The sequence below is a fragment of the Astyanax mexicanus genome, chromosome 15 (assembly GCF_023375975.1).
Source record: "Astyanax mexicanus isolate ESR-SI-001 chromosome 15, AstMex3_surface, whole genome shotgun sequence".
NCBI lineage: Eukaryota > Metazoa > Chordata > Actinopteri > Characiformes > Acestrorhamphidae > Astyanax > Astyanax mexicanus.
In genome coordinates this window covers 28,071,702-28,083,925 of record NC_064422.1, presented here as the reverse complement: position 1 = coordinate 28,083,925, position 12,224 = coordinate 28,071,702, and the positions used below count along the sequence as shown (strand labels likewise).

At 36.7% G+C, this 12,224-nt stretch overlaps 1 long non-coding RNA gene across 1 annotated transcript in view; it reads right to left on the bottom strand.

The window, feature by feature from the left end:
• Positions 1-10,903, bottom strand: part of LOC107197833 (uncharacterized) — a 137,100-nt gene extending 126,197 nt beyond the window's left edge. Inside the window, exons 1-2 of the long non-coding RNA XR_007424548.1 lie at positions 10,616-10,903; positions 9,723-9,775 (exon numbers count right to left, since the gene is read on the bottom strand). This is a non-coding gene — a long non-coding RNA (uncharacterized LOC107197833). The remainder of the gene's footprint in view (positions 1-9,722; positions 9,776-10,615) is intronic.
• Positions 10,904-12,224: the final 1,321 nt, after the last annotated feature.

Genomic DNA, 12,224 nt, shown 5'->3' with positions numbered 1-12,224 from the left:
GCTTCATACAGCCAACCTGAACAACCTGGGTACAAATCTGGGTGGAAATCATAATCTCAAAACGTGGTATAAACTTATCCTAACAAACTTGCAGCAAAGAGTGTTTTTTTAAGCCTGAAGGGGTTAACTAGTTATGCCAGAAGATTTTTTGAGTATTTTTTAAGATCTGCTGATGAATAAAGAATAAAAAAAAAAAAACTGTTTTTATTCCAGTTTTAATCTATGAATCTAAATATTTTACATGCAAGCACATTCCTCCCATCTTAAGTAAAAAAAAAATCCAGCACATATTTTGTTCCTCATTATTAAGTAAATTGCTCTCTCATTATTTTGAGATACTAGGTCATTATTTGGAGATGCTAAGTCATTATTTTGAGATACTACTATTTTGATCTAATTGGTTATTTGAAGATGTTTTTGCTGTCTTAAACTTAGTATCTCAGAATCATTTTGTAACTCAAAATAATGTCAGTGTCTTAAAATAACAATTTAGTTGCTCAAGTAGGTTAAAATAATAAGATAGCACCTCAAAACAATGACTTAGTATGTCAAAATAAAGACTTATTATCTCAAAATAACAATTAAGTATCTCAAAATAACAATTTAGTATCTCAAAATAACTACTAAGTATGGTAAAATAATAAGATTGCACCTCAAAATAATGACTTAGTATGTCAAAATAAAGACTTATTATCTCGAAATAACAATTTAGTATCTCAAAATAATGACTTAGCATCATTAAACAATGAGAAAATATAGGCTGGAATGGGCTTAAATAATTTTAAGAGGGTCTAACTCATTAAGAGTATTTCACATACATACACGCACCATGTACTATAGAGCTATAGAGCTGTGCACTGACTTGTAGAATATGCATGTGGGGCCTCCTGCATTAATGTGGGTGTAATTTCTGCCAGTCAATTGTTGAATTGCATAAACAATTTTTGCCGTTAAAATATTACAAATCATTACCACATACTGCGCTGGCCACTGTGGGTGATAATGGCTTCTGTGACACTGTAGATCAAGGAATGTTAAACTTCACAAGATAACACCTCACACATGACTTTTGGCCTGTCACTGTTTATATGTACACATACAGGTAGTACCTACAGGATCATCAGGGTGTTTTCTACTCTACTGTCAGTGTGCTGGAGTAGAGCTGTATAGCTGAAACCTCATTACCTTGATCCTCAATGTTAAAGAGGCTTTGGCATGCGGCACTCCCCCCTCTGCCTCCACTGACATTAGCTTGGGCTGCTCTATTTTCTGCAGGCACATGCACACAGGCCGTATCACGTTCTACTCAATAAACATTGGCTAAGAAAGATAATGCGAGGGGGGGAGGGAGCTTTATCTGCTAAGCTTGGTTAACAATACGATCTAACTTCTACTTATAGTCCAGCAGTGTGCCACAGCGGCGGGCAGCACCCCTGCTCCCTGAAAGGAAAGCCAAAGACGTGTGAAGGTCAGTGGCTAACTGAGTCTGTGAAATTAGCCCTCTCTCTCTCTCTCTCTCTCTCTCTCTCTCTCTTTCACTCGCCTCAGACCTGTTGCCCTCGGGCTAACTGCCAGTCATACAACCATGTGACGTGCCTGAGGAGGAGATAGAAAGGTAGAGAGCCTGTGGGAGAAAGGAGAGCAAGAGTAAGTGTGTGTGTGTGTGTGTGTGTGTGCATGGATGGGGAGGGAGGGAAGAGAGTAATAAAAAAAAAAAAAAAAAAAAAAAAAAAAAAAGGGGGAAAAATCCATGTTTGTTTTTGGTTTCTACAGTTACTTTTTGCCCTCCGAGTTTCGTCACCTCACATTTAATAAAATAGCTATTTGTCCACTGCTACGCACCGTAATTATACTTTGAGTGTGCATTTCTATGGAGTTCCACGTAAACACAACAGCGAGTGGAAATTTAGGAGCTCCTGAACGCGAGGTCATGTGACCGAGAAAGCTAAAAAAAAAAACTCATTGGTCCTCCTGTTTTTAAATTGTTTTCAAGAGTTTTAGCACTGAGTAGAAGTGTGAAATAATTTTTACAGACATCCCCCTAAGAAATTAAGAATCTTTTTTTGAATTTGTTTTGGTATTTAAACACATAAAACAATAATTTAATCTACAACCAGGTAAAAAGACAACCCTCACACCAAAGTCAATTGTACTAAATGTACAAAACGTACTATACATGAAAAGTTAAATATTGATATTAAATGTACGCACATATGCTAGCCCTTATCCTTACAGTGTTATCAGCATTGTGCATGACAGGGAAGAACTCATTAAATAATTTGTACATTTAGAGTAAAAAAAATATTGTTTCACTATGTTTGTTTAAAATTTACACAACTTTGCTGCAACTTTGCAACAAAAGGCATCTTACATTAATTTTGTCTCTTACACAATGTTTCTGTATATGATCCTACATTCTAACTTCTGTGTATGTAAATAAACTCTGCAGATGTGTGTGTGTGTGTGTGTGTGTGTGGGCTGTTAGGGTTGTAGGGGAAGTCAGAGTAAGAGTCAGCACTGTCACTGTAAGTCAATGCGTTAACTGTCTTAAGTTGATTATCTGGACTATCACTTTACTATCAGTTAATTGTGCTCAATTCCTCCGCCCTCCTGCCCGCCAGCACTGCACTGTGATAATGCACTACTTCAGGATTGGTCGGGGCAAGAGACTCTAGATCTCTTTCAAGGTCAGTGAGAGTGTATAAAGTGTCGCCCTGAGCCGTGAGCACTGTCTCGCTAAGATAAGGCCAAAAACTCATGCAAAGTTCAGAGTAACTGCAGGGCTAGAGGCATTAAATGCCAGGCAAACTGTTACTTATCATTTCTGTCGTAAAATCTGGATTCTCTGGAATGATACAAATAGAAAAGATATCTGCAGAATTGAAGTGTGAGATGTAAACAAGGTCATTCAGAGTGGTTTGGTGTGACATTTAGTTGCAGAGGACTTGGATTTCAGTGACAGTGATAGGACCCAGGGGACGCAGTGTCCAACAACACAAATATAGTCATTTTAACTACAGTCCAAACAGACTGCTCAACCTACACCTATATTTTATTTATAGTTGATGGTGCAAAATTGTTTGCATCACTAAAATCCTGAAATACTGATATATTACTCATACTGAGTAATTGTATAAGGACAGAAGCTTAATGTAATGCATTATTAAAGTGAAATTTGTCTAGGTATTTTTATACCTTACTTAGAAATACTTTAACTTCAAAAGCACCAAATTGTTCATGAATTACATAATCTTTTAATTTAATTTAAATTTAATATTTTATATAATGTATAATTTGAAAATCTAACAAAATATGTAGATATACTGGAAATGCAAATCTTATTTACTTAAACTCAGTGTAAAACAATGTCTTAAATCAAATAATTAGTCAGGAATTATAACAAAAAAATACCATGAAAATGAACAGTGGAAATTTTTAATTAATGTAAAACATGAAAATAAAATACAGATTCATAAAGTTTTCATATGAAAGTTATGTAATGCTAAAACATATTTTCACTTCCTTGTTTATCATTTCCCTCATCTTGGACTGATATGCCTTTTGATAAAATGAGAAAAAATATAGAATGCATTTCCATTCGATAAGCTTCTTCTATAAGCCCTGACCTTATATGTCTATTAGAAATGTAGAGGTCCGATTGGAGAGGGTGATATAACTTTCACAACAAATCCATAAATGGAGCTCTGTGATAAGCAGCGCGCTCTCTGGGATCTCCCATCACCCCTGGTGACACTGCAGGCTAAGTGCACTACAGCCCTCCTCCTCCTATCTGTACAGGTAGACTTTAATCAGCTGCTTACATTACTGAGGCTGTTATTGATTAAGCTAAAGTGCATATCCATGTACCACAGCGTACATTTATCTGTTAATAACTTATATATACAATAAATAATCCAGGCTTAAATCAGGAGCCATGCAGCGAATCTCACTGGTTTCCAAAGGAATCACATGACATGTGAGTCACTGCTTCATAATACAAAAAGTAGTTCAGACATGCAGTGTGAATAACGTACAGTTTGGTGGCAGTGGGCAGTTTCCTATATCACGCCAATATGTGACATCACCGCCGCATAAATGTGTGACGTTGAGCCTTTTGTAATGCTAAGAGAAAACTAACCATGCCTTGCTCTGCGCCTCGCTCCTTTTTTGCTGTTTGTTTAAAAGCCTGGAGATAAACTCCAAAAATAGAGGAGTGTGGCAACAGAGGGAGAGTGAGTCATCCATATCAGCTGTACTCTTCCCTGGGTGCATGGTAGCCTAATGCAATCACAGCACACACACACACACACAAAAAGCACACAAACACACAAATTTAGAATGTAACAGAAAGGTTTACAAAAAGGAGTGATAATTGAGGCAGCTTGTGTTTCTTAAAAATAAAATACCAGTAAAATCTAAAAGTGTAGTGAAATAGAACAGTTTAGCCAAGAAAGCTGACCACGCTAACAATAAAGGAACATGTGAACCTAATAACTAGCACAATGCACTTATACAAATTTTCTTCTTTAAAATTCCACTGTTTGCTAACCATGTTAGCATGTTTGGTTAGATTATTCATGGCTTTAGCATTATTTACATTTGATTACAGATGCTGAAGTAATAAAACTGTTGCATTGAGTCACCAATTATATTACCAAAATATTTCTAGTGTAATTTAATTAACCTGAATGCTTTACTAGCTAGCTAGGTCTTTCCCTATGATACACAATGATACTACCCCTGTGAGGATAAAGGCTTGCATATGTGCGTATATTTATACGCAAAAGTGTCGCTGCATTTTAATATCATTGCATAGCTTAACGCCTTTAGAAGAGAGCGCTAAGCGCTAATTCTGTTAGCTACTGGAGGAAACAGTACAGAACGTACATAAAAGTGCACAGTACATCCCTGGTCACTCCCACTGTGACACAGAAAACAGGCTAAAAGCAGTTGAGGACAATTGCTGAACACCACACTCACTGCATAGCAACTCCCAAAGCATAGGACCATACCATAGCAACCATTTAGCAAAAGAGTTAAACCCAAATAGATATTTATGGTAGGGGAATGACATTCAAAAAAACTTTAAAAAACAAAATGCATATTTGGGCAGGGCACAAATTATCAGCACATCACTGAGTTCTGTGAAAAGCCTGTAAATTATGCCGCAATTGTTTTAGGTAATTGTTTAACTTGTAATTGTTTTTTGTTCTTAGGAAGAAGAAAAACATTACTGTGCTCAATCCATACTAAATCCAGAAACATTTGGATTAATAGATTTCTAATAGACATATAAGGTAAAAGACAGAAGCCTGTTTCATGACTTAGAGCCTATATAGATATGTTGATATGATATGCTTTTTTTCTTTTCTTTTTTTTTACTATATATACATGACCACACCAGTCAGTAATGAACAGACCTACATTTTACATTAGTATGATTATTAATGCGATAAAGCCTCTGTCTCCTGCGGATGCCATAGTGGATGATGCATTTGTTGCTTAAGTCTGTCAGCAGAATGAACAGCTCAGCAGCATAAGAAACAGTGAGAGTGAAGGAATGTGACAGACAGCCGGCGGCTTCGTCTGGGGCAAAGTTGAAAAGAGATCCAGCTGCTATTTGGGAGGGGATGATACATACACAGTCGTGACTATCTGAACCTCAACTTCTTATACATAGAACACCAATTATCTACCTGTAACGGTGATGAGAAGTGTTAAACTGTACATCTCCAGAGATGGGCAGAGTAGACTAAACCCATATAGTTTGTTTAACTGAATTACTTCAATCTATATACGTCTCAACATGAATAAAAATCAGCTTCCGATAACCAACTTAAGCACAAGTACAAAAGTTGGAAAAGTTTAAAAGAGAATGACTAAAAGAACTGCAAGTGAATCTAACTATATTGAGCAGCTGTCAGCACTGAAGGTGAAGTTTGTTGGACTCTGTTCTTCCCTTTCCTGGGTGTTTTTGGATTAGAATAAAATGACAAAATGAAAAGAGGTGTAAAAAAAAAAGCAGGACAGATATTAAGCAGATCAATCTAATACAGTAAATTAATTAGTAACTTAATGTGAATAGCTTAAATGCAAGTGAGTACGAAGTAGATTTATTTCCAGACAAATATGCTTTAGTAAAATTTAAACTATTATTTGAATATATGAAAAAAACTAAAATAAAAATATATTAAGCAATGCATCACTAGAACATCCAATTTATATTTTTCCTATTATTTTTACTGACATTCTTCCATTTTCAGATTGATCTAACTGTTTTATTATTTTGTTTGACTGTAATGTTTCCACATAACAATGGATTTTTTTTTACACAACTGCCTTTCAGTAAAAATAAATTGGGTGCTTCATGTAGCATAGTAGCTACCACCAAGAATCACATTAGCAACACCATAGCGCCCACCTAGCAACACCTTAAAAACCACCTGAAACACCACACTAACTACGTAGCAACTTCCTGAGTACCATACCATAACAACCACTTAGCAAAATTAGCACAATTACCCCCAAAGAGGACAGTTTATCAAAGATTATTATAATATGGCAATAATACAAAAAGGGGGTGCTATAACATGATAACCCTGGCAGTGGGGTCAAAGATCTGTATAACAGTGCCAATATCTCACTTTACAGCACAAACCTTGAGTGTATTGCGATTATACAACAGCTTTGTTATTATTATTTGATGCAGACAAAAAAATATATAAACAGCAAAAAATATTTCCACCTATTTTTGCTTGTAAGCACCGGATCTGTTTCAAGAGTCTGTGTATATGTGGCGGAGTGATACTCGAAGAGCTTTAGTCTGAGTACTATTAGTACTGCTAGCACTGGCCTGTAGTAGGCAGGACAGCACTTTACACACTGTACTGAAGACTTCACTCCCCACCAGCAGTACTGTAGTCCTGTACTGTTCCTGTAGTTCTCATCCAGTGGAGCCACATGGTTGAGTAGGGCAGAGCAGAGTTCAGCGCCAAACTGCTAATGGCTTCACAGCCTTTTGTGTTGTGACTGTAGGCTGCAGACAGTGGCTGCAGTAGCTGGTGAGTCTGTGGGAGTTGAGGTGAGCTCCAGTGTGTCCTGCTCTCTGACAGCTGAGCTGCATGCTCTTTGTATCCTGCTGAAGGCCTGGATTGTACACAATGTACTAAGGCACATTTTTCCTGGCCTGGGTTCAGCTGCACTGTTTGCTGCAGTGGATCAGGGCAACACGACTCATGTTCCAGCCTTTCAGCTTTTTAGAACTGCAGTCTCTCTCTCTCTCTCTCTGCCACTTTTTCTCTCTCTCTCTCTCTCTCTCTCTCTCTCTCTCTCTCTCTCATCTGAATCTGTTTCATTGATTTATTGCAATATTCTGCATTATAATTAGCAGCTGACACAATGCTATTGTTATTATGTAATTGTTATTGCAAATACTTATCATGGATATGAAATATCACAACAAGTACAAATATTAAAACAGTCAGGTATTTATTGTATTTTTTCAACATGTCGAATGTCCAAACGTTAGGTCAATCTGTGCTTAAATAGTTAAACTAGATAGTTTGCTGCTGGGGCCCAAATCAAACAAATCTATGTGCTGGTTGCTGGCATTGAGGAGAAGATTACATTTATTGTATTGGTTATTTATTTTTACAAGGAAATATATATGTTTTAACTTTTAAAGGCTTCTGTGATTAGGGACAGGTTGGTGCACAGACTGAAGGAAAAATAACCAACTAGAGCTCAGCACCTCTAGGAATTCCTTTAAGACAGTTGGAGAATCATTTCAGGTTCTAGCTCATAAAGCCGACTGGGATAATAATGCCAATAGTTAGCAAAATTGTCATCAAAGCAAAAGGTGCTGCTTTAATTTAGAAGAATCTAAAGTATAAACACATTTTGGTTTGTTTAACACTTTTTGTTTACTTTATAATCACATGTGTTCTTTCATAGTTTTGATGTCTTCAAATGTAAAGAAACACTAAATGGTACTGTAAATATATGTGCAAAGTCCTGACCCTGTATTGAATACATATATATTATGCAATAAATGAATACAGTATGTGAGTGAAATTAAGAGAAAGCTAAAACATTTTGAGTTTGTTGAAGGTTTTTTTTTTAACAGTATCTGACAAACTGCCTATTAACCACAACTCCATTCAGTGTTGTTGATGTTTAGCTGGGCCTGCGACCTTGTCTTATGAAATTCTGATGTTCTAAACAGCAGTTTGAAATGGGTATGTGAAACTTCATTGATGTTTTATGCTGAAACCACCACAGAGATCCGAGTTTTACCTCTGATGAGTCAATCAGCTCTGTTCAAAAGGCAAAGTGAGCCCAGCAGAATGCCAATAGCAGCAGAATGCCATTATGTCTGCCACACCATCAACAGACGGTGTCCTTGGCACAAAGGGCATTCTGCTCGCATTACAGCATTTGCAACATGAGTAATGCTTTAGACACATCCATCTTTCTTTTGAGCACAGCTGAACAATGTGTGCATGAGGATCATTTTCATTTACAAGATCAAATAAATGGAATTTGTGAAACTAGGATGTCTAAGACAGCTACCACAGCCTGGGCTACTCACAAACATCCACTGACAGTGTGAGACAGCACGTCTACATTGCTTCCCCATCAAAGTTTGCCTTTTCCACCTTCCAAATGTGCTCATGAGGAGCCATAACTTCAAAGCAATTTTGTGAAGAAGCACCTCCCCTGCAGCTGCTGCCAGTTGCCTCCCCTGGGCCTGAGGCAGGAAGACATGGGCCATCTCCAGTGTGTCAGTGGATGAACAGGGGAAATCAGGGTTTAACAGGCTTTGCCATGCTGTAAATGAGTAATTTATTTCTTCAAGCTAGCAAACAATGGAGTGAGACAAATGATTGCTCAGCAAAGATCCTCTCCAAGTAGCATTAACCAGCAACTCAAAAAGCTGAGGTTGGGGCTGGTAACAGAAACTAAGCTGACTGTACCATTTCTTAGAAATGAAATGATAAACATGCATGTTGTTTTATGTCATTGTTGTGTGTTTTTATTATTTCCTGTGTGACTGTAGCTAAATGTTGCTGAGCTAGTATAAAAAAGACACTATCTATGTAGCATGTAATAGTAGTGCGTTTCAGAAAGCTTATTAAACTTGGGCTAGTTAAAGAGGCTAAGCTAATAGTGTTCCTGATAGAAAACTTACTCTGGTCCTAATTTGGCCCAGGAAAGTCACAACATCTGTAACAAATCTGGCAGACGAATTTGCCTTATTTTTGCACAACAGGCCCAAACCGGCACAGATGTGTTTTGCACATCTGATTTGAATTTGGGCCAAAACTGGCACAGCTCTACACTGAATTTCATTACATTTGGCCCAGCTTTGGCTCAGATCTATGACTTATTTTTATATCTGATCCAAATACAGCACAGACTCCTTTACAGGTAGACCAACACTGACTCAGCTGTATCTTGTGTGACACCCTCACTTGTTGGGGGAATGTCAATAAAAACATGCTAATTTTACAGTCTGCAGAATGCAGACTATTTTTAATTGTTTACTCTTATCCACAAATATATATATATATATTGTCGCTGTCCAAAGAAAAACAAGTATCTTCAAAACAACTTTGCAGGAGAGAGAAAAATCGACAAAAATTGAGATACTTGTTTTTCATTGGACAGCGACGGTATGTACCTGTTACAGATTATTATACTAAATAAAAAATAACACTTACCTAATGCACATACTTTGGTCTTTGTTTGCTGTAATTGTAGATATAGTTGATCTCTGTTGGCAACAGAAAAACACAAGTAAATGAAAGAGCATTTTCCCAGTGCGTTTGTGTTTTTCCCCACCAAAACCACTTGAACATACATGGTGCTATGTTCGCAAACAAAATACACTCTTGAAGCCTGTAGCAGTGTTATCAGCTGAGGCTTTGGCTAGCTGGGAGCTAGACCAGCTGTTCTATTTTAATGGATATGAAATAATCTATACACAGGTTGCTTTCCTGTCTTTGTCGCTATGTTGGTTATTTTCTTCTACGTCACTAAATGCTACTGTGATAGCAAAAAAAATAATAATACACTGTCCATGTAGCATATAACAGCAGTGCTTTTAGAAAGCTAACGAAGACTTGGGCTAGTTAAGGGCCCAGCTAACTGTGTTATTTTATTGGAAATTAGCTATAATACTTACACAAATATATTTTTCCCATGGCCCCTAAATATGTTGTGCTTGTAGGGAAAAACAAATTCTGTGTAGCATGTAACAGTGGTCTATTAAAAAGTAAACAAGTTGTGGCTTGGGTTGTTAATGGGCTTAGGTTACTGTGCTATTTTTATTGGAACACACAATGTACACAAACATGTTCCTTGCCTGTCTTTGAATTGTGCTTTTTGCTGTCTCCTGTGTGACTATAGCTAGTTAAAAGATGCTGGGCTAGTATAATAAATACACAATGTAGCTTAGCATGCAGCTGCAGTGACATTAAAAATATTTAAAACAGCCTTAAGCTGATGTAAGTTAGAGTCCTTTACACAGAATTAGACTAAAAAGACTGAATAACTGGAGAGCAGAGTATTGTAAGAACATCAAACACATATCATATCAAACAGCAGAACTTACCATATCTAACCAGCACAGTGACGCCCTACTGATATCAAACACCAGTGATTAATTCAGCTCGGAAATAGTTAGCATCCAAGCTAACAAGCTCCAATCCTGCTGAGTTCTGCTGTTACCTAGCATTAAGCCGCTAGCTGCATTCCGTGTTCTGAGGTCAATAACTAAATATAAGACTGGAGTAAATTAAAGCAATAATCCACATATTATATAAAACCAGAGAACGTCTTAATCGTTCACATAGCCGTCCAGCTGTTATCAAACAGCAGCCATTAATTTAGCTCGAAAAAAAAAACAGCTAGCCTCGCTAGTTAGCCGTTAGCAACGCCAGTTAGCCGTTAGCATTGCAAGTTAGCCGTTAGCATCGCCAGTTAGCTGTTAGGCTAATTGGCCACTTTTTGTTTCATAATAAAAGCCTCAGGGCAGAAAATATAAATAAAAAGATAAAAATAATAAAGGACATCTATTTTTATTTTATCTGGACTATTTTTGGCTGGTATATTATATTATTATAAAGCAACATATTTCTTAATATTTCTATTAATGTAAAAAAAATGTCTGAGAGTGTAGTTACTCCTAAAAGACATATTTGAGTAGCATCGTCTATAATTGTTTAGTAATTTTTAGGTGAATAAAGGTAAAGCTTTAATTAATCCTAAATGTGACAATGAATAAAATAATTTGCCAAAACATTAAATGGATTTCATAGGGCCCTACTGATGCTGCTTTCAATTTGAACTGGGAGTTCATGTTTTCTAGGAGGACATTTAACTGGATTCTGAAAGAGATTCTGGAAATTGTATTAAAATTTAAAATACCTCCATCATATTAAATTAAAAACTGAATTTGTACTTGTATATCAATGTCAAAAATGCAGCTTTGGGTATGTGGCAATACCAATATCAAACAGATACCATTTTTTCTCTTTAAAGTAAGCTTTTAATAATATAAATACATTTGTCTAAATGCATTTGTTTAACATCGCCATCTAAATCATATCATGCTCAAACACTGAAACTAATACTCTGCTTTTTTATGAAGCATAGAATACTGGTATGTAGGCTTGGGTTAAGCATTTATGTGACAGTGCCGGGCTAATGGATCATATCAGATTATACTTTATTTTCGTACTATTTTGATCCAATCATTTTGGTCAGTATTGAATTACTACTGATAATGTGTTTCAAAATAACACACCACTAATTGTTGCACCCTAGCATTTCAACATGTTGAAAGGTTTCATAATGTTTTTAGTGCCAATAATTCATTATTATTAAAGCACTTCTTGTCAATATCCTCAGTGTATGAGACGCAAATCAAAGGCAGTTTCTCTAAGGTAAAAGCATGTAAGGCTTTCCTTTTAACATGTACGGCAAAGCAAAAGATTCATGCAGCGAAACTGTGTGTTCAACATTAAGCCAAAGAGCTTTTGAATAATCTCCCCAGCTAAAGATGTGGTAGCCATAAATCCGATGTTTGAGAAGCATAGCCATTAAAGCATGCTGAGGTATCACAGAGGACACTCTCTCCGCCTAGCTGCAAGACTGCTCCAAATTTAGCTCCTGATCATCCACCACAGTACACGAGACATCTACGAACAGCAGTTTCCTCG